Source organism: Phacochoerus africanus, chromosome 3 (genome assembly GCF_016906955.1).
Source record: "Phacochoerus africanus isolate WHEZ1 chromosome 3, ROS_Pafr_v1, whole genome shotgun sequence".
Classification (NCBI taxonomy): Eukaryota; Metazoa; Chordata; class Mammalia; order Artiodactyla; family Suidae; genus Phacochoerus; species Phacochoerus africanus.
In genome coordinates, this window is record NC_062546.1 from 103,743,248 (window position 1) to 103,765,450 (window position 22,203).

Here is a 22,203-nt window from a genome sequence, read left to right on the forward strand (position 1 = left end):
CAGCCAATATCTTTGATGAATATAGACACAAAAATTCTCAACAAAATCTTAGCCAACCGAATTCAACAATATATCAAAAAAATCATACACCATGACCAGGTAGGGTTCATCCCAGGTTCACAAGGATGGTTCAACATATACAAATCAATCAACGTTATACACCACATTAACAAAAGAAAAGTCAAAAACCACATGATCATCTCAATAGATGCAGAAAAAACATTTGACAAAGTCCAACATCCATTCATGATCAAGACTCTCGCCAAAGTGGGTATAGAGGGAACATTCCTGAACATAATCAAAGCCATTTATGACAAACCCACAGCAAATATAATACTCAATGGGGAAAAACTGAAAGCCTTCTCACTCAAATCTGGAACAAGACAGGGATGCCCACTCTCATCACTGCTCTTCAACATAGTTTTGGAAGGCCTAGCCACAGCAATTAGACAAACCAAAGAAATAAAAGGCATCCATATAGGAAGAGAAGAGATAAAACTGTCACTGTATGCAGATGACATGATACTATACATAGAAAACCCTAAGGACTCAACCCCAAAACTACTTGAACTGATTAATATATTCAGCAAAGTAGCAGGCTATAAGATTAATATTCAGAAGTCAGTTGCATTGAAATATACCAGCAATGAAATATTAGACCAGCAATGAAATATTAGAAAAGGAATACAAAAATACGATACCTTTTAAAATTGCACCTCACAAAATCAAATACCTCGGAATACACCTGACCAAGGAGGTAAAGGACCTATATGCCGAGAACTATAAAACTTTAATCAAAGAAATCAAAGAAGATGGAAAGAAATGGAAAGATATTCCATGTTCCAGGGTTGGGAAAATCAATATTGGAAAAATGGCCGTACTACCCAAAGCAATCTACAGATTCAATGCAATCCCTATCAAATTCCCCAGGACATTTTTCACAGAACTAGAACAAACAATCCAAACATTTATATGGAGCCACAAAAGACCCAGAATCGCCAAAGCAATCCTGAGAAACAAAAACCAGGCAGGAGGCATAACTCTCCCAGACTTCAAGAAATACTACAAAGCCACAGTCATCAAAACAGTGCAGTACTGGTATCAAAACAGACAGACAGACCAATGGAACAGAATAGAGAACCCGGAAATAAACCCTGATACCTATGGTCAATTCATCTTTGACAAGGGAGGCAAGAACATCAAATGGGAAAAAGAAAGTCTATTCAGCAAGCATTGCTGGGGAACCTGGACAGCTGCATGCAAAGCAATGAAATTAGAACACACCCTCACACCATGCACAAAAATAAACTCCAAATGGCTGAAAGACTTAAATATACGACAGGACACCATCAAACTCCTAGAAGAAAACATAGGCAAAACACTCTCTGACATCAACCTCATGAATATTTTCTCAGGTCAGTCTCCCAAAGCAACAGAAATAAGAGCAAAAATAAACCAATGGGACCTCATCAAACTGAAAAGCTTTTGCACAGACACATGCACCCGCATGTTCATTGAGGCACTATTCACAATAGCCAAGATATGGAAACAACTTAAATGTCCATCAATAGATGATTGGATTAGGAAGATGTGGTATATATATATACAACTGAATACTACTCAGCCATTAAAAAGGAATGACATAATACCATTTATAGCAACATGGGCAGAACTAAAGACTCTCATACTGAGTGAAATAAGTCAGAAAGACAAAGACAAATACCATATGATTTCACTTATAACTGGAATCTAATATACAGCACAAATGAACATTTCCACAGAAAAGAAAATCATGGACCTGGAGAACAGACTTGTGGCCGCCTGGCGGGAGAGGGAGGGAGTGGGAGGGACCGGGAGCTTGGGGTTATCAGATAAAACTTGGAATGGATTTACAAGGAGATTCTGCTGAGCAGCATTGAGAACTATGTCTAGATACTTATATTGTAACAGAACGAAGGGTGGAAAAAAAATATATACATGTAAGTGTATCTTGGTCCCCATGCTGTACAGAGGAAAAATAAATACATTAGATAAATAAATAAATAAATGCCTCCATAAACAAAAAGTGAAGAAGTATTTACTAATCAAGTCATAAAAATAAGTGATATAAAAAATACCTAAAAGTTGTCCTTGTTTAACAGTCTTAACATCTGTAGCTAAGTGAGTAGAATGCCATAAATTTCTAAGTACTTTTCTGGGTGTCTCTCACTGCATATGCTGTGTAGACATACATAATTGTCAAGATATTTTGCACTGTAAATTTTAAATGAATTTAAATTTATAAAAGACATTATCGTAAAACAGAGGATGCTCAAGGGAATCTTGCCCAGAGAAAGTCTTTTCATTCATTAATTCACTGACTATCTATTGAGTGTGTATCTTCCTCTATATTCAAATCTAACTTCTGGGGCAAGTTCAATGGAAACACATACTAGTCCCCTGTTCTCATGGCATTTACACTCTAGGAAAGGAAGATAAGCTAAATCACAAATACATTTAAAAAATCATTTCAGGTTCTGATATGTGCAATGGTGAAAATAAATCTGTGTAATATGCTAAATAGTATTTGAGAAAGTCCTTAGCTTATGCTGCTGATATAAGAGGTTCTTGAATATTACCCACGGCCATAATCATAAATACACATCTAAAAATCTCTAGTATGGTGCAACCACTATGGAAAACAGTATGGAGGTAACTCAGGAAACTAAATATAGAACTACCATATGACCCAGCAATCCCACTCTTGGGCATATATCCAGAAAAAACTTTCCTTGAAAAAGTCACGTACACCCATATGTTTATTTCAGCACTATCCACAATAGCCAAGACATGGAAACAACCCAAATGTCCATTGACAGATGAATGGATTAAGAAGATGTGGTATATATACACAATGGAATACTACTTAGTCATAATAAAAGAACAAAATAATGCCATTTGCAGCAAAATGGATGGAACTAGAGATACTCATACTAAGTGAAGTAGGTCAGAAAGAGAAAGACAAATACCACATGACATCACTTATATCTAGAATCTAATGTATGGCTCAAATGAAACTTTCCACAGAAAAGAAACTCATGGACTTGGAGAATAGACTTGTGGTTGCCAAGGGGGAGGGGGAGAAGGAGGGAGTAAGATGGACAAGGAATCTGGGGTTAACAGATGCAAACTATTGCCTTTGGAATGGATAAGCAATAAGATCCTGCTGTACAGCACTGAGAACTATATCTAGTCACTTGTGATGGAAGATAATGTGAGAAAAAGAATATATATATGTATGCATGACTGGGTCACTTTGCTGTACAGTAGAAATTGACAGAACACTGTAAGCCAGCTATAATGGAAAAAAAATCGCTGAACATTTAAAAAATTAAAAATTAAAAAATAAAAACCTCTAGTATCAAATGGTCATCAATAGAATTTTATTATTTATTAGGAAGGAAAACAATAAAAAAGCTTGAACAATCAGCAGTGGTCATAAATGTTATGTTTTCGGTATAAATTGGATCTTTTGTAAGTGTTTGGATGTGATGCAACATAACATTTTAAGTGGAATATTTTTAGGTCAGGTTGAAATCAAAGCTGTAGTTTTTTAAAAAGTGGCTTGTTGCATTCAATCTCAAAAACCATTTGCCATCAACCTGTTTACTGAGACTTATAAAACCTTAAAATGTTACCTTAAATACATTTGTTCTGTGTGTGTGTCTGTGCCCTGTGTTAGACTCAGGACTGAGGCACAAGTTCTGCCTGACTTCAAGGCTATCACACTTTCCATTATAAATCACGGCTTTTTAAATATAATGGCCTGGTGGCCACTTAGCATTTCTGAGTTGTTAATGAAGTAGTTTCAACATTAGGTTGACTTTTGATTACATTCACTAAAAAGAGGTAAATCTTGACATACATAAAACTGAAGTAGTTCACAAAACTGGGTCATAGAAGAAAGTGGTAACAAGCAGCTATCTCTGGATTGTCTAGAGAGGAGAGGATGCAAAAATGTCCAATTTGTGCAGTAAAATCTAAAACACCTTTTGTAAGTCAACAAAAATAAGTTTCTCTTGCCTCAAAAAATAAAGCTTACTGAGATTTGTATTAATGAACTCACAACCTCCATGTCCAAATACGCCACATTAGGCAATACAATAAAATATAGAGCCTTTGGGGAAAAATGAGTTGTAATGGTGATTTACTTCTTTATTAACAGGCACTCTGTCGGGCACTCGCCTATGTACTAAATGTACCGACACCCGCTCTATGATTTTAGGCAAGGATGCTCTATCTCCATTTCCTCAAATACAAAATGAATGTAGTAATATTTGCCCTGCAGTCTTCCCAGGGTGACTGCACCAAGTACCAGGTACTGTGCTAAGTGTTTCATATACATCATCTTATTTTATATCTCCAAAATCTTCATAAGATTGGTGTGATTAATTAAAGCCATTTAGCAGATGAGGGAAAGAAGCCTCCAGAAGAAAACAAATAAAAAAGTTCTTCCAAAGATATCAAATGCTGTACAAAAATGGTATAATTATAACCATTGTTAAAAAATAATATAGCCACCGTTATAATTAAATGGGAAGAAAAATATTACAATACCCTAGAAACTTGATAGAGCACATTTGTCCATCTGATACAATTCAGAACAACTCAAAACACTTAGGGTTTATGATGTGCCAGGCGCAGTTCTTATAGAATTTTGTCCATACTTTTACTCAAGACTCTTCACAATAATCCCCTGAGGCACACATGATCGCTATGCCCATTTTACAGAACTTGCTCCAGGGAACAGCTTATAAATGGCAAAGGGATGAGAGACCAGGTAGTTTGGTTCCTAAGCCTGTGCCCTTCATTATAACTGAACTACTCCTGTGAAGTAGGCTCTAGTGGATGCAAACCAACTAGTTATTTATTCCAAAGGCTTAGGGAACAAAGGGCAGGATTATTTTTGCTCATGTTGGAGCCCTTTGGCCATTCTCTGGGCTCTGTGAAGTTAGTGGGCTGCATTGGAAGACGCAGCTTAGCAATCAGTTTCCAGTGGCAGCCCAGCCAGCTCCGCGCATCCTCCTCGACCTCTCCACGGTTCTGTTTCTCATGTGTAAACTAAGAAAAAGAAAGCCTATTCATCGGGGATTTTCTGGATCCAGTGCATTCAGCACAAATATTGGCATGGGCACAGCTGGCACTCCATAAATATTAGACTCCTTTCCCTGACCTCGAATGTGACCTCAGTTCAAACAATTTACTCTCCCATAAACTGCTTAGAAAAGATGAGAGGAAAGCCTCAGGCCATGAAGTACTAGGTTTTAAATGACCTATTATTGTCTTGAGTCATAAGGTAATCTGCTTTACAAAAATAAGGTTATCCTGAGTATCTATACATAGGACTTTTTTTTCTCCCTAAAACAGTGTACATTGATTTTTCTCAAGGGTCAGTAGATTCCCTTTGAAAGACTGGTGGATTGGTCTGGGTTAGCAATTCTTGAGTCAATTCTGTACTTGCCTGTCCCAGAGGTCTGCCTGAACCAAATGACCACAGGGTAGAATTGTCTTGTAACTTGTCAGGTAGGTAGAAAGCACAATACCTATAGGCTACTCATAAACCACAGTGAAATAACTGCGAACATGTGAGCTTTTCATATTATAAACTGTCCAGAGCTTAGTCAATAAGTCACTTTTCGCCTCATTGTAAAACATTATAAATTCCTAAAGTTGAAAAAATTAGCCAGGTGACGATGTCACTATGTTGTTTCAGGACAGCAATCATTCTCTGCAGAGTGGTTCTACAGTTTCCAAACCAAATAAAATGCCTGCCAATGGTCATGGCAATAATAATAAGAGCTAATGCTCAGATGAGCCCTTGGGATGTGCCAGGACCTGTTCTAAGAACATGACATGTATTTTCACATGTACTCTTCACAACAACTCTATGAGGTAGGTACCCCTATTATCCCCATTCTGTAGAAATCAAAACTGAGGCACAGGGTGTCAGAATGAGATTCAAAGCCGGCAGTCTGTCTGCAGAGGCCATACCCTTCCATCCATTTTATTTTATTTTTTATTTATTTATTTTTAGGGCCACACCTGTGCAGGCTAGGTGTCTAATCAGAGCTGTTGCCGACAGCCTATGCCAGAGCCACAGCAACGCCAGATCCGAGCCACGTCTGAGACCTACATCACAGCTCATGGCAACGCCGGATCCTTAACCCACTGAGCAAGGGCAGGGATCGAACCCGCAACCTCATGGTTCCTAGTCAGATTCGTTTCCGCTGCACCACGACGGGAACTCTTCTTCCATCCATTTTAAAGAAACAAGTGTGAACATAAAACAGAGGGCTCCTATTATGTTTCTAACTGATGCACACCACCGTTCTGTGTTTATTTTCCTTATCATATTTTTTTCAGCTTCATATGCAATCTCCAGTATTCTCTACTGATTCGTTGACTTATATGTTCTGACTTATTTTTGGCTGTAGCCCCATATAGGTCCTTGGCTAACTGGGCTAAGAAAAAAAGTGGGCTGAAAAACTTTATATTTAATTTGGTGATCTTTACTCACCCGCTGAACTTAAAGAAATCTAAATGCTGATTCCATCTGCTTCACTTATTTATCTATCCTAAAAACTTACACAAAAAATTTTTAAATTTGAAATAATATACCATCTATTTCTACTTTTCCTTTTATTGTCAACTAGTCATTAAAGCTAGAGTGAGTTTTACCAAAACAGACTGGTTGAGAGAAATGCCCTTTATTTAATTACTGTGACTCCCTGGAGAGCTACACTCTGGGTAAATTAAATCCACTAGATAGAAACAAAGTGATATCTGAATCTGATGGATTACATATTTAAGCCTGAAGAATACCAGGAAAGGACAAGAAAAAATCATTAGTTAAAACTGAAGGTGCTTTGGAGTGGCTGCTCTATTTATTATAACATTACCTCCTCTGGCAGGTTTTTTAAAAAAAAAAACAAAAAAAAAACAAAAGCTTAAAGCATAAGGCTTACATTCCCAGAGTCTAAATTACTTTATGACTGACTGTGGGGAACAATTTATTTTGAATAGACCAATGCCCCATTGAATCAAATACAAATTCCTCAGTGTGAAATTGAAAAGATTCCATTGATGGGCTCATAACATCTTTCTGTTTTGCAAAGCAAATCCAAGCCTTAATTAGACAAATGGACAGGCTTCTCCCACCTCTCTCTACCCTGCAGAAGGTCCCCTGCAATTTGATTTCCATTCCCTTAATGCCCTACTATTGCTGTCAAAAGTTACAGATGGCACTGCTGATTTCGGAATTTAAGGGCCAGTTTATGATCTTTGTTCTAGATGACTTCTTACACAGAGAGTGCCTCACTGATGCTTCATTGTCCACTTCAGTGCCCCCCATCTTTCCTGTGGCTGCCGATTCTGTTTCCTTTTCTTGTTTGTTCCTTAAAATTCTGGGCCCTCTAATCTCTTAAAGAATCCAGCAATTCATTTAATAATAGGCAAGCAAACAAACAAAAAACTATCATTCTGAGGCCGGCTGACTCTAAAAATATTTTTTAATCCTCTCACAAGAAGTTGAGCTTTAAACCCTAACCCCCCAAAAACATTAATAAATTATAATTAAGTTAATTACTAAACAAGAGAGTAACTTTTCCCTTTTATGAATTAATTGACAGTTAAAAGGGAAGAGAAATGCCTTTTTCTTTATAAATACAAGGAGTATAAAACAAAATAGTATAATGCATAATGCAATGGACATCTAAAAAATATCCTGGCTATTTTGAGCATTTTGTTTCAGGACAATATATTATCATATTATAAATAATAATATTAATATATTACTTCAATTTAAAATTATTAATGTAGTTCTTATTATGCATCAGAAATTGTACAAGGGACCAACAACATGGCAATTAAGTGTATCTGCCCTCCAAGAACTTAACATCTACGTCGTGGCAGAAGGAACCAACAGTAGCTGGAGCAATAGGAAGGAAACATTAACTTGGGTGTTATTTTATTTTTCTAGTAGATTTTAACTAGATGATGGAAAGAAGATGATTTTTCATCTTGATCACTATTTTTCCCATTTTCAAAAATCATACCAACTCTTTTATTTATTAAAGCATAATTATTTATATTTATCTGATATATTATTCTAGGCTCTTTGGATGCAGGAGATGTAGAGTAAACTCCTACAAGCTTAAACCAAAGGGATTTTCATGTGTACATCTGCAAAGTGGACCAGTCATGACAGAGGAGTGTCTGGTCACAGGAATGCCTGTCCGCACCCAAAAAGATGAGAAAGGTTTTCCAGCCTCTACTATTTATGTCATATGACACCATCATCTCTGTTCCAGAGTTTTTTCCCCCAGGCTCAGAAAGAACATGGTTAACAGGACCTAGCCTCGAAGTTCATACCTTCAAACAACAAGAGAGGGTCATTCCAAATGTGGGAAAATTTATTGGGAGAACCATTTTCCCCAAAACATGAAAAGATCCTGTTGCTAGAAGATAAGAGGAGCTGGGCAGGCAATGGTGAATGTCTAGTCTCGACAGACTTTTGACCAAAAGGCAAAAATATCATCAGCAAGAAATTCTGATTAAAACTATTATAATGGATAAAGACTCCTAGGGAGAAAACTAAAAACACCCCATATGAGTAAGAATATGAGCCAATGATATGGGCAGAGAGTTGAGAGTAGGTAGGAAAAAAAGTATGGAAACTAAAACAGGTCTAGGGGGACCCCCCCCAGCCTCTACTCCCAACCACAGCATGACTGTGTATCCTTGCAGACCCTTGGAGAATGGCATTGAAATCAATACCAAGTTAGATTATTGCAGTCTGTACTAAGAAAATACCCAGTGCAAGGCATTATGGTGGGAACTGCAAAGCATTAAAAAAAAAAAAAAGCCGATTAAGAATCTCACAAACCAGATCAGTAAGATGGGTAACATACATGGTACATGGCCTCATGTTGTTGGCAAGCACTGCTAGACTGGTATCAACAAGAAACCATCAGAGACAGAGAGAGGATGGAGTAGATCATTTCATCCAGAATAAAATCAAGGAAAAAGCAACATCTGCAATGGACTTAGTGAAACATCTACCAACACATGAGTTTACTTGGAGGTTCTCAGCACCACAGAGACAACTAAGCAAACAGCGAATCTAACACCAAAGCAAATGAGAACAGAGTACATGCAAGCCAAGTGTAACATCCACATGGAGGTCAAGACCCAAACTGGATGCATGCTTAATCAGAGCCCTAGACAGTATGCTGCCCTTTTTCTTCTACTCATAGTCAATGGCTTATCTTTGCTAACCTGGGCTTTTGGCTCCAGTTTGCTTTTGGGAGAACAGTGTGAGAGAGAACTGCAGATACTCAACATAATGCTGGTCTGTTTGTTCTGTCTTATTTTTAAGTCTCTTGACCACATCCCTAATCCAGTTCATAAAAGCCATCTTCAACCCCTAACACTGAAATCTTCTTCGCCAACCGATATCTTTTTTTGGAGTAAGGTGAAGTATGAAAATGCCAACAGAGAAATATTTTTAGTCAGGTCAAATTCAGCTTCACATTGTTCCCAATAGAGAAATTAAGGTATATTATTTTCCCATTTAACAAATAAGGAACGTAAGGGACAGAGAATTTAAGCAGCATGCTCTGAGAGTTGATGAGTCACAGCAGAAACTGTGACCATCTAAACTTTTCTCCCTAACCACCAGCCACAAATGACTTTGAGTGACATCTCCAATCAGCAGCACCCAGTACAGAAAACCAACAAACAGTTACCAGGCCTGAGTGAGAACACAGCGAGAAGCAGCCTTGCTAATAGCTCTTCCTTGGGCCCCTAAGATTTAGGCCACGATTTCTTGAATGATAAGTGAGGAAACTAGGCTAGGAGTCTCCCAGGTCCTTCCAGAGAAATGCTGCAGTGCCAAGTCTCCAAGTGGGCTTGTTTGGAAAAAGCCAGTGTTCTGGGCTCTGTGCAGCTATGGTGTGAGGTAAATGACAGGCTGACACCAAGGCAACTTCAGAGGCCAGTGCACACTGAGTGTTGTCCACGTGGATTCTGACCACCCAACTGAGAGAGAGATGTGTTCACATTTTCTCCAATATTTATTTGTCAGGCCTTTAATCTGAAAATGATGGCTTGGTTTCACAAAGCAAAGAGAAATCTCCCATAGAAAGTCCCCAGGCCTGCCTCCTGGATCACAGCCCAGAATGGTGGAGAGGAGTACACGCTCTAGCAAAGGGACAAAAGGCTCCAGAATCTCCTTCAATTGTTCAACTGCTTATTTTAGTTTGTTTTATTCTTGGCTTGCTTGTTTGTTGGGGGTGGGGGGGGTGGGAAGAGTGTCACAAAATCTTGAGGAAGGGAGAAATGGTCCCTTCTGGTCCAAGAGGCAGCCTGCTGGAATTTTTACCATGAGGGCTGCATCTCTGACCTTCACACTGTTTTCCTGTCATGACTCGTTCTGTATTGAATGTAGTGAAAACTCACAACGCTGGAGGACGTACGCAGAGTCTCCATTATACTTCTAATGCTCAATGGAATGCATTAAACTATCACATTCTCTCACCTGTGCACTTTTCCCTTAACAAGAGTTTTTTTCTTAAAAAAAGGAAGAAAAACCAACTTGTTTATAAGTTGATGCTGACAAGAGCTGAGAGAACCTGAACCATAAAAGCAATAATGATAATAAATATTAGAATCGGAGTTCCTGTCGTGGCTCAGGGGTTAAAAAATCTGACTAAGAACCGTAAGGTTGTGGGTTTGATCCCTGGCCTCGCTCAGTGGGTTAAGGATCTGGCGTTGCCACGAGCTGTGGTGGAGAATGCAGACGCGGTTCAGATCCCTAGTTGCTGTGGCTCTGGCGCAGGCTGGCAGTTACAACTCCAATTCGACCCCTAGCCTGGGAACCTCCATATGCCGTGGGAGTGGCCCTAGAAAAGGCAAAAAGACAAAAAAAAAAAAGAATCATCATTAACGTCACTGTGGTAATTAGACAAAGCTCACCTCTTCTGATAAATTCCCATGACTCTTTTACAGCATATACTTCCTCCATCAAGGGGGAAGAATAAAGAAGCACAAAGTTCATTTGGTTGATTACTTGTCAGTTTCATCATTCATGTACCTGAAGGCTCCATCCAAAGGGCATCAGAAACCCCATGACTGCCCACAAGGCACCTGCTCTCTCCTCTGTTCTGGCACTTTCTATGTACCACTCTGCTTTTCCTTCCCTTTTCTGTCTCTACAGTGAACCTGCCCTCACTGTGGGATCCCATCATGTGCTGGCACTGAGAAGATGGTGCTGTAAACTATACCTTGCTTTCTTGGGTGCTTGTTATAAACTATTGAATCCTGGCAGCTCAGGAATACACACTAGGAGTACGTCTCTGATGTCCCTTTTTCTTGGAAAATGACTGCTGTCCTGTTTCTCCAAAGGAACATGTGAATATGTAAATAATAACACATGAAAATATATTTGACTGGAACAACCCATTTAAGTGATTAGGAAACAAAGATTTTATCACATGATGGAAATGACTTGCTTTTGTTAACTTCAGTATAACTTGCTCAGAAATAGCTTAATTCCTCCTACAGGAATATGGTGTCTTGGTGAACAAGAGATTATCTTCCATACTCGGCTTTGTATCTGAATCTCCCGAGAAGCTTTTCAGAAAATACAAGATTCCAGAACTTATGCTATACCAACAAAAAATCTGGGGATAAATCTTAGTGTTGCTTCTGAGCAATGCGATATAGAAAAATACATTTAAAAAGTACAGTCTTGTATGTTGCTGTCCCTTCCCTATTTCTAGAATCCCTCTCACAGGACCTATGTTAATGCCTAGTATGTGTACTCAATTCCTTTTGAATACCTTACGAAGTCATATTTGGTATGTCTGAAAAATAGGGATTGCCCAGCATTTACCAAGTAGAAAGGTGTTGACATATGAAAATGTTATGACATCCATTTACTGTTGTAATCTTATTCTCATAACAATGAGAGAAAGATACCTAGATATATAAGATATTAACAGAAGCTAGACACATAGGGTATGATTGTGAATTTATTTCTCTTCCTTCTGATTATATATATTGTCTAATTTTTCCACAATTACTGATTTTGTTATAAGAAATTATTTTTAATTTTACTAAATTTCCAAAATTATTTATTTACCAACAGACTACCATTCCTACATTATGTGTGTATTATATGTCATATTATATTCATTATTGTAACATATCTCAAAGTTAAACAGGTAAAATGACTCCAGTGTAACAGAAACTTATTGCTTGCTTTCATTACAGAACTGGCTAGCTGTGATGTTCGGCAGAACCATCCTCCTGCAAGCAGTCATTCTGAGATTCAGGTTGACATCAGTGCAGCTATCTTTAATGTGGGGCTTCTTTTCTTTTGCAGGGAGTTGTCTCTCACCCAAAAAGCCAGAAAGGGAGAGAAGCATAAGGGAGCAGAACAGGGGAAACTTTTAGGGGTCTGGGCTGGAAGGGATGTCCTCAGGTCTGCTGACATTCCATTGGCTAGTGCTCCATCCATGTTGGACTCTGTGTACCATTGGTAAGCAGGACTGAGACAGGGAGTCCCTAACTAGGCAGCCCCTCCCCTCAACAGCTCCATGTTTTGAAGGGGGCACATCATTTTTGGTGAAGAGGTAACAGTTTCTGCCACATTACACTCCAGTCACACCAGGCTCATGGATATTCCCTGAGCACTTCACGCCCCCTGTGGGGAGACTCACAGCCCTCTCTTGACCTGGAACACATTCCTCACACAATCAAGCCCCCTCACACATCGAGCTTGGTTCCACTTTCTTCTGCTCCTCAGAATTCATTCCTTTGGCTCATTCTTTCATTCTACTACTGTCTTTTGAGGTCTGCTATGTGGCAGTAATTCTTTTAGGCAATGGGAAGTAAAGAGTAAACCAAAAAGACAAAATCTCTACCCTCTTGGTACAGAGGTCAAGAGACAAAGAAGAAAAAAATTAATAAATAAATTAGACTGCAGAGTACATAGGAGTAAGTTCTAAGGAGATGAAATTTTAAAAAATAGAAAAGAAATATGAAATTTCCAGGGGAATGTGTTTAATTATTAGATTGGATGGCCAGAGAGGGCAGCATTGAGAACATGAGTCTAAGTCAAGACCTGAAAGCATGCAGAGCTAGTCATGTCCATGTTTGGGAGGATTCTAGGCAAGAGGAGAAGTAAGAATGTGCTGGAACATGTCCATGGACAGCAAGGACAATAGCATGGCTTCGGCTAGTGAGTGAAAGGGAGACCATAGGTGACGTCAGAGAGAGTGGGGCAGGGCGTGTCATGTATGGCCCTGCAGAGTTTTCCCTTTATTAAGAATGAGTTTAGAGCTCTTAGAGGATTTTAAACTGAGGAGTAATACGATATTTACTTTCCACAGGATCACCAGGTGCTGTAAGAAGAATAATAGTTTAGCTCCCCTAAGAGTGGCCCTGCCATAATCTCGAGAACGTGTGACACATAACAAAAGGGGTATTGCAGATGTGATGAACTTAGGGTCCTGAGGTGGAGAGATTATCCTGGACTATCTGAGTGGGTCCAAAGTAACCACAAGAGGAAGGCAGGAAGGGCAGAGTCAGGGACCATGCGGCAGCAGAGGCAGAGGTAAGAGAGAGAGGACAGACACACACAGAAAGAGAGAGATTACACTTCTGTGAAGACAAAGGAAGGGGCCCTGAGCCAGGAAATGCGAGGGACCTCTAGAAACCAGACAAAGCAAAGGAACAGATTCCCTCCTAACACCTCCAGAAGGACTGCCTTGGCTGCCAGCAGGACTGTAGCCCAGTGAAACTCATTTCAGGCCTCTGACAAGAACTTTCAGATCACCAATGTGTGTTGTTTCAAGGTGGTGGTAATTTGCTACAGTAGCCATAGGAAACCAATGCACCAGGCTACCATTTTGAGAACAGACCACAGGAGGCATGAGCAGAACTGGGGGCCTTTCAGAAAACCACCAAGGTAACCCAGGAGAGAGATGGGTGGATGCAACCCACAGAGCCTGGCAGGGTTGGAGAGATACAGTCCAAGGGTAATAAGGTGTGGTGAGAAAGAGGCGCTAAGGAGGACACCACAGCTATCAGCCTGGGCACTGCTACCGCTTGAAAGGGGCAGGAGGAGCTTGTTTGGGGCAGTAAGAATCCGTGATCCCGCTCCTCTGTCACATATAGCACTTGGGCATCACTTTCAGCATCTATTTCAGTCTTTCTATCCAGGCTTGGAACCTCTACCATGCATTTTCCACTTCACTTCACTAAATGCCAAATTATGCAAGAGGGAAAGAGCAGCTATTAAACCTATGAACAGAATTTGTCCAGAGACAAATTCTGGAAATAAAACCTGCTCTTGGAGGATTAACTGCCCTCAGAGACCAAAAGCCAGATTTCCATACTGTTAGATTCCACAAAGCCCCAGAACAGCACCTTGCAGAGGGGAGCTGTTGGCTGCTGTTGGTTAATCCACACACACACTCTTCCAATGATTTGTCGTCATGAGTCATCAGTTCTGCTTGTGTTTTCCAAGAAAAGGGGCTGAGATGGAAAAACAGGAAAGTAATTCCTAATATATTTTTGAGAATTTACAATTCAATTTGAAGTTATTCCATTTCTCTCACAGAAGTAAAAGAAATGGAATAACTTCAATTGAATGTTACTATGGTGCAGTGGGTTAATTAAGCTTGTCTCTGTGGCAATGCTGGTTTGATTCCAGTCCTGGCCCAGTGGGTTGGAGGTCCAAAGTTGCTGCAGCTGTGGTGTAGGTTGCAGCTATACCTCAGATTCTATCCCTGGCCCAGTAATTTCCAAACGCCGTGTGTGTCGCCAAAAGAAAAAAAAGAAAGAAGCTTCTTGTCATCCAAGCTTCAGCCAGTAAGGTTCATTGTTTGGATTTGACAAGTACCAGAAATTACAGATAAACACTCATCTGTAACCTGTCCCAAAGGTTGCTGTCATTTGTTTGTTTGTTTTCATCTTTTTGTCTTTTCTAGGGCTGCACCCACAACATATGGAGGTTCCCAGGCTAGGGGTCCAATCGGAGCTGTAGCCTCCAGCCTAAGCCAGAGCCACAGCAATGCAGGATCTGAACCACATCTGTGACCTACACCACAGTTCACGGCAACACCAGCTCCTTAACCCACTGAGTGAGGCCAGGGATGGAACCCACAACTTCATGGTTCCTAGTTGGATTTGTTAACCACTGAGCCACAACAGGAACTCCGGTTGCTGTCATTTGTGAAGTGTGTTTCCCTTTTCAGTCGTATATATAACCTCTTTGAGGTCAACCCTTGGATCCAACTGTCTATCAGACACTCAGCTTTTCACAGCGACCCACACTCAACCTTTCCAAACTGCACTGCTTCTACTCCCCTTCATCTGAGGCCTTACCCAGAAGTCTGTTCCTCTCCTGATGTTTTTTATTTCTGGAAATGAAAACTCATATTTCCATTTGCTTGGGAAAAACAGAAATAAAAAGCACCCTTACTCACACAAAATGTTACTTCCCTAAACAAAGAAGTTGCAACTTTTCTTTCTGTCACCTGCTCTGAAGTGCTAGTTCCCTGCACCAGAAGCAGTAATCTACTCCAAGAAAACAGTACTGAGAATAAACAAATATAATTAAACTTTGTAAATACATTACATTCACACTCAACCTATTATTCTCTCCTGGCCATGAGGAAAACTTCATGTAGGTAAAGGGTGTGTAAAGGGAAAGGTGTGGCTCTATACGATTCTAGGTCTGCCTTCATAAATAAATCAAAAGAAACAGCTATTTGAGGCTCCATTTTGCACAATTCTTTTCTCTTAATATTGCTAGCTTATTTCACTTAGTGTTATTCAAGATAAAGCAAAAGTTAATAGACTCCTTCCAAAGCTAGACTTTTAAATAGATGATGTTGCAAATTTCACCTCAATAAAATTTCCTATATATGTAAGATAATGATGTTCTTCAGGCTCATTCATCAAGAAGAAAGAAACAATAATCTCCAGTATAATAGGGAGAATATTTTGTTAGATTTGGTGATAGATATTAGAAAAGAGCTGTTTCTATGACTCACTCCAGTATAAAAGAGATTTTCTCATAATCAATGAAACTGACCCATGATAAATTATCCAAAACATAAGAAAATGCCTCTTTAGGAAATTCAGAAATCATTTCTATCATTAAAATATATACTACTTCCTGATTTAGGAGGTGGGAAAATATATGGGCAGTTTAAATGAATTTTCTTGATGATTTATGACTTCAATAAATATGTACCAAATCCTTTTACAATGTGAAGAAAGGAGAGTAAACTAGGTATAAAATCCGTAAATAGTTTTCAAGTTTTGTAAGTGGCAAGGAAGTAATGTACCAGGTATTGTGAGGGGGAAAACAATGTGTCAAGGAGAACCTGATGATAAATCTAGAGGTCAATGTCTTTAGGCAGCAAAAGAACTGATGCATTTGAAGAATGAATAAGGAATGATGGAGAATAGTGCAAGGTAATGGCAGGTATAACATTAATAGAGCCCTTATTAGGACCAAATTATTGTGAGTATTCTACATTTCTTAAAATTGGTCATAATATATCTGTTATTATTCTCACTTTACAGATAAAGAAACTGAGGAAGAGAGAGCTGAGATAGATTGCCAAGATCACACAGCTAGTTCATGAAGAACCTAACTTCAACCCCAACAAATCTCTCTATGGCGGTGAATTCTAGAGGTAAGTGGCTGCTGGACCACGAAGAAGAATGGAGGCCTGGGTTAGGAATTTGGAGAAACAGCAATAACATGAGTAGTTACAGGACTCTGTTCACCTTTCAAATATTTTTCCTATATAAATTGTACTTCTACAACTAACAACATGAAGGTGATAAACATTTTCAAAGCTTGGCATTGGAAATGGATCCTGCTTTTTTGTTTTTCATCATAATTTTTTTTTTTTAAAGAAAATTTTAGTTTTTAGAGCCAGGAGCTAAGCATTTATATGCAATGTATACTCCTGGAAAATCTAACACTCCCCCACTCCTAGGTTTTTAAGAAATCTTATTGGAGACAACATTGAAAGTTGGTAAAGATTGGTGTTTTTATTTTTATTTGTCCAAAATCAACTTAAAATGATAGGGAATCTATAAAAAGCAAAGCACAGCTGATAAACCTACTTGAAAATCTTATTTCCATGACAACAGAAACAGAGTGTTAAAGGGCCAGCATACCTCTGCACTGCTTCATTGTAGACACATTCAAACACCTGAAATATTTTCAAGAAAAGGAATAATCTTTCACACAAGTGCTAAATTATAATCATGTATGAACATATGAAAGCATGCTAGCCCTTTTTATAAAACAGCAATAAAAAGCCAATGTTCTCAATAGTTATACACAGAGAATTGTCTGCTGATTCTGGAAAATATAGAAATAAAATGCAAGATATAAACTGACACTGCATACAAAATACAAGGTTTGTAGTTTCCATATTTGTCATACAATTTATCTTTTTAAAAAATCCAGTTAATCTATATTGCTTTTAGATAACATAGAGTGCTTGCTCATGAATATAAAACAGATAAAATAATTTTTTATTCAAAAAATATTTTATGAGTCATACATGATCATTTCCACTCAATTTTTCTGAAAATTATAGAGTTTAGTTCTTTTTGATTTTGCATATATAAAACACTTGAGAAAATTCTGGAAAATAGCTTTGCTCTCCTAAGGTAGTAAAAATATTTTGTACAGAATTCCTTTTTAAGATAATGTTTCCCAGACTTAAAGGTTTTGAAACTGAATTTATGGTTACCAAAGGGGAAATGTGGGGGTGGAAGGGATAAATTAGGGAGTTTGGATTAACATATGCACACTACTACATATAAAATGGATAGGTTACAATGACCTACTATATAGCGCAGGGTAATCTACTCAATATTGTATAATAATCTATAAAGGAATGGATATATGTATATGAATAATTGATTTACTTTGCTGTATACTTGAAACTAACATGGCTTTATAAGTCAACTCTACAGCAATAAAATTTATATTAGAAAAAGGTAATGTTTCCAAGGTTTCCTAAATTTAATAAGGTTCTCCAAAGGCAAATTTAGCATTAAATTATGTGAGAGAGGAATTCCTATTGTGGCTCAGTGGGTTAAGGACCCAACATTGTCTCCATGAGTATGGGGTTCAAATCCCTGGCCTTGCTCAGTGGGTTAAGGATCCCTTGTTGCCACAAGCTGTGGTGTTAAGTCACAGATGCAGCTTGGATCTGTCATTGCTGTGGCTGTAGTGCAGGCAATCAACTGAAGCCCCAATTCAACCCTTAGCCTGGGAACTTCCATATGCAATGCCACAGGTGCAGCTATAAAAAGAAAAAATAAATATAAATTATGTAAGAGACTATACAATTTAAAATCATGTGTGCATGTGTGTATATGTATATATATTACATTATATATTTTAAAGGCATTATGTGATTGAGTTTGGTCTACACAGAAACCCAACATAAAGTAAAAATGGCACATACTTTTATCAACTTTTTTTCCATTGGTGACATATTTGATACAAGTATTACATGCTAAGTGGCCATAAGAAGAATAACATAGTTCTTCATATTTCTATGCTTAGCTTTCTTTCTTTATTATGTTACATCCCACACTTACTTTAAAAGACTAAGAACTGTCTTCACAGTTCAATTTAATTATCCTTTAGTAAGAGTATGAGTTAAGAAGTTCCCATTGTGGCTCAGCAGAAATGAATCTGATTCAATCTGACTAGCAGATTCAATCTGATCGAACGCAGGTTCGATCCCTGACCTTGCTCAGTGGCTTAAGGATTTGGCATTGCCATAAGCTGTGGTGTAGGTCGCAGATGCAGCTTGGATCTGGTGTTGCTGTGGCTCTGGCATAGGCTGGCAGCTGCAGCTCCATTTCAACCCCCTAGCCTCGGAACCTCCATATGTCACGGATATGACCCTTAAAAAAAAAAAAAAAGAATGTGAGCTATTTTACGCGAAAAAAGAAAAAAGAGGACATTCTTAATCTTCAATATTTGCTAACTTAATTAAAATAAGAATGCTAATTACTTAACAACAATTGCTGTCTTTGATTAGAAGTTTATCAAAATTATTACCTATGTGCCCATTCTTTACACGATCTGCTGGTACAGATAAATTACTGCAGGATCAATAGGTAAACAGATCTCAATTCTTAAGTTGGAAAACTTTCAATCTCTAGCTCCTCAAAGTAAACAGGTCAGTCTCTCTACACTCATGAATTCTAGGAAAAATATCTGTATGCCCAAAAATGACATGCAGAATTTCCAAGATGAAAGTCATGTAACAAAACACAGAGCATAAAAATTATTTCACCTAAAAGCAGAGAAGAATTAACAATTTTCCACATTCTTTCAGTTTCACATTCTTGTTTTCAGTCACACAAAGTGCTAAAAGGTGAATCTGGAATTGGACCCCTACTGAGCACAGGGTGCTGAGCTGGAAGGCCTACTGGGTTGAACTATCTCCTTTGTAATCCTAATTCTATCATTGAAATGCTGAGTGATTTTAACAAAACTACTAAAACCTGCCAGTCTCCGTTTCAACACACACACTTGTTCAGGGCTTTGGCAAACTCTACTCTCAAGAAGTTGCGGACCCAGGTCAGCTTCATGGGTAGGCAGTCTGTGGGGTCACACAGGATCCCAAGCTCAGAAGAGTTAGCATCTGGATTAATGCTCTACTGTTGCTGTTTAGACATTGTTCTTTTTTTAATTTAAACTTACTGTTTCAAGAGATAATCATAGATTCATATACAGCTGTCAGAAATAATAAAGTTCTTGTGTATCCTTTAACTACTTTCTTCCAATGGGAACATCTTATAGTACAAATTCCAGACAGGCATGATGCATTCTGGAGAAAAGGGAATAAGCTGAAGCTTATTTTTATTTTTGATGTCTTAGTAGCTTAGTTGGAAGGTCATTTTAAAAACAGATTTAAAGAAAACATGAGAAAAAACTGCACAGAATGCATTCATTAAATTAGCATAGTGATTACATCAAAATGAAGGAAATATGTTCTTCCAAAAAAAGGGGAAGGGGGAATTCATGCCAATTAAAGAGGTCTCTTAATCATAAAAATCTATAGTGCCAACAAATTTTTTTCTGTTCTTCCCAATAAGTCAGTTTTAGTGTTCAAACTGGGCCTTTATTTATTTATTTATTTATTTAAGATATGATGCTAGAAATTCGATAGGATTTAGCGGTCATCTTTTGCAAACACAGCAGGTCCCTGTGATAAGACAGGCTCAACTCTCTGATCCAGATAGGCAGGAGTTGTCGAGACTGGAGATACACCTTGTTTTGATGACTTTTCTGCATTAATCTTCTTATTTTCTTCTATTTTCTTGACATTGTCTATGAGACTAAACTCAGGGAGGATTTTCTGCAAACTGCATCTGTCCCTCTAGCCTCTACTCGGCTCCATGGTGCACCCAGTAAGTCACACAAATTTGCATTTTGCATTTTCAATTTGCACCCACAAATTACACAGCCAGTTTTTGTTGGGATCCTTGCTTAGAGCAATTTCATCCATAAAATAAGGCTACTGAATACATTCATGCCTAACAAAGAATCTCAGGGCAATCAAGCTCTAAGCAGGCTCCACTGAGCCCTCTCTCCAGTTTGGTCTGTGGGCCCTGTCCCCACTTGCTCAGCCCTGTTTTAGGAAGAGTCCTGCTTCGTCCTTCTAGATAGATATTCTGATCAAGTTCCTCAGCCCCACCTTTGATGTATAAGTCCTTGGGCCGCATTAGTAAGAATTCAATTAGGCCACTTTAGCAAGAATACCCCTACCTCTACACTCCTCTTAAGTAACTTCATCTACCAACCTTCTCACTCTGCCCCTTGGCTGCAGATTCTCTTTGCTGTAGTCCAAGCTGAACCCAACTGCTCTCCCCTATTGCAAAAGACTTGAAAAAGTGTCAGAATAAGTTTTCTTTAATGTGACAAATACAAGATCATACCAATCTAAAATCTCTCTCTGAATAAGACTCACCTCCATCACAGAGGTCATGGGAACCTCCAAGGTGAAGAGAGAAGACAGAGCAGTCTCTCAAATTCCTTGTGGCACAAGGTTGAGCAATCTCAAACCCACTTGACCCTCCGTCAACATTACTTATATTCAAATGGCAACATTTTCCCTCTCAAAAACCAAAAATGTGAAATATCCTTCAGTCTCTAAGCCTGATTTTCATCTTATCTTGATTTGTCAATTTTAGTTTTCAACAACAGAACAATTTTCTTTTCTCTATACAGACTGCAGATGTTCATTCTCACCCATCAACTAATTTCATGTTTGTGCTTCCTCACATTCTTTAAAACCCAATATTATTAGACCTCGGGAAGATGTTGGTGGCCATGGGCCATGATTGCCCATGATCATTCAGACCAGGAAATGGAGGTTATGGAAGTCTTATAGCTTGGGCAAGAGCTGAATTATCTTAAATTAACTAAGGATTGTTGTATAGCGCAAACTGACAGAACACTGTAAATCAACTATAATAAAAATTTTTTTAAAAAGAAGAAATTTAAATCACTAAAAAACCCCCTAAGGATTCATTAAGTTCTTAATTTTCTGTTAAATACTTATGTCTGATTTTCCTATCACTGTCAAGCTTTTTTAGTGTCTCTTGGGTTCAGAGTATTGAGTCTATTCTTTATTATTTAAATTTATTTTTTATTAAATTTATTTTAGAAAATTTTCTCTACACATTGCTATTTCTTATGAAGATAGGAATGGGTTAAAATAATCTTAAACTCTTTCATCTTTTCCAGATAGTCTGGCTAGAGAAAAGCCTCTTATTATCTAACATTTGCAAGTGTTCTGGCTTTGTACTATCTTCAATCAATCCTCTTCTTTGTCTAAAGTCAACTATCACCTTGCTGGTATCTTGAATTATTCCTTTATACTCAGTAACAATACAAAAAAAAAGAGAGAGAGAGAGAGGGAGAGAGGAAGAAACATACATTTGTGTGTGTGACAGAAGTCAATTAAGAACACTTTCTTAGTTATGCATAAAATAAGAGGGTGTCCTTATGACGCTCTTATCTCATGGTGGGTCTCTGCAGATGACAAAAAGGGTTATATCTTCAAGGGCTTCCCAACAAAGAGTTTTTAATTA

At 38.3% G+C, this 22,203-nt stretch overlaps 1 protein-coding gene across 1 annotated transcript in view; it reads right to left on the reverse strand.

Annotated features, from left to right (window-relative positions):
• GPM6A (glycoprotein M6A) overlaps positions 1 to 22,203 on the reverse strand; it is a 296,430-nt gene that overhangs the window by 161,019 nt on the left and 113,208 nt on the right. The window lies entirely within an intron of this gene.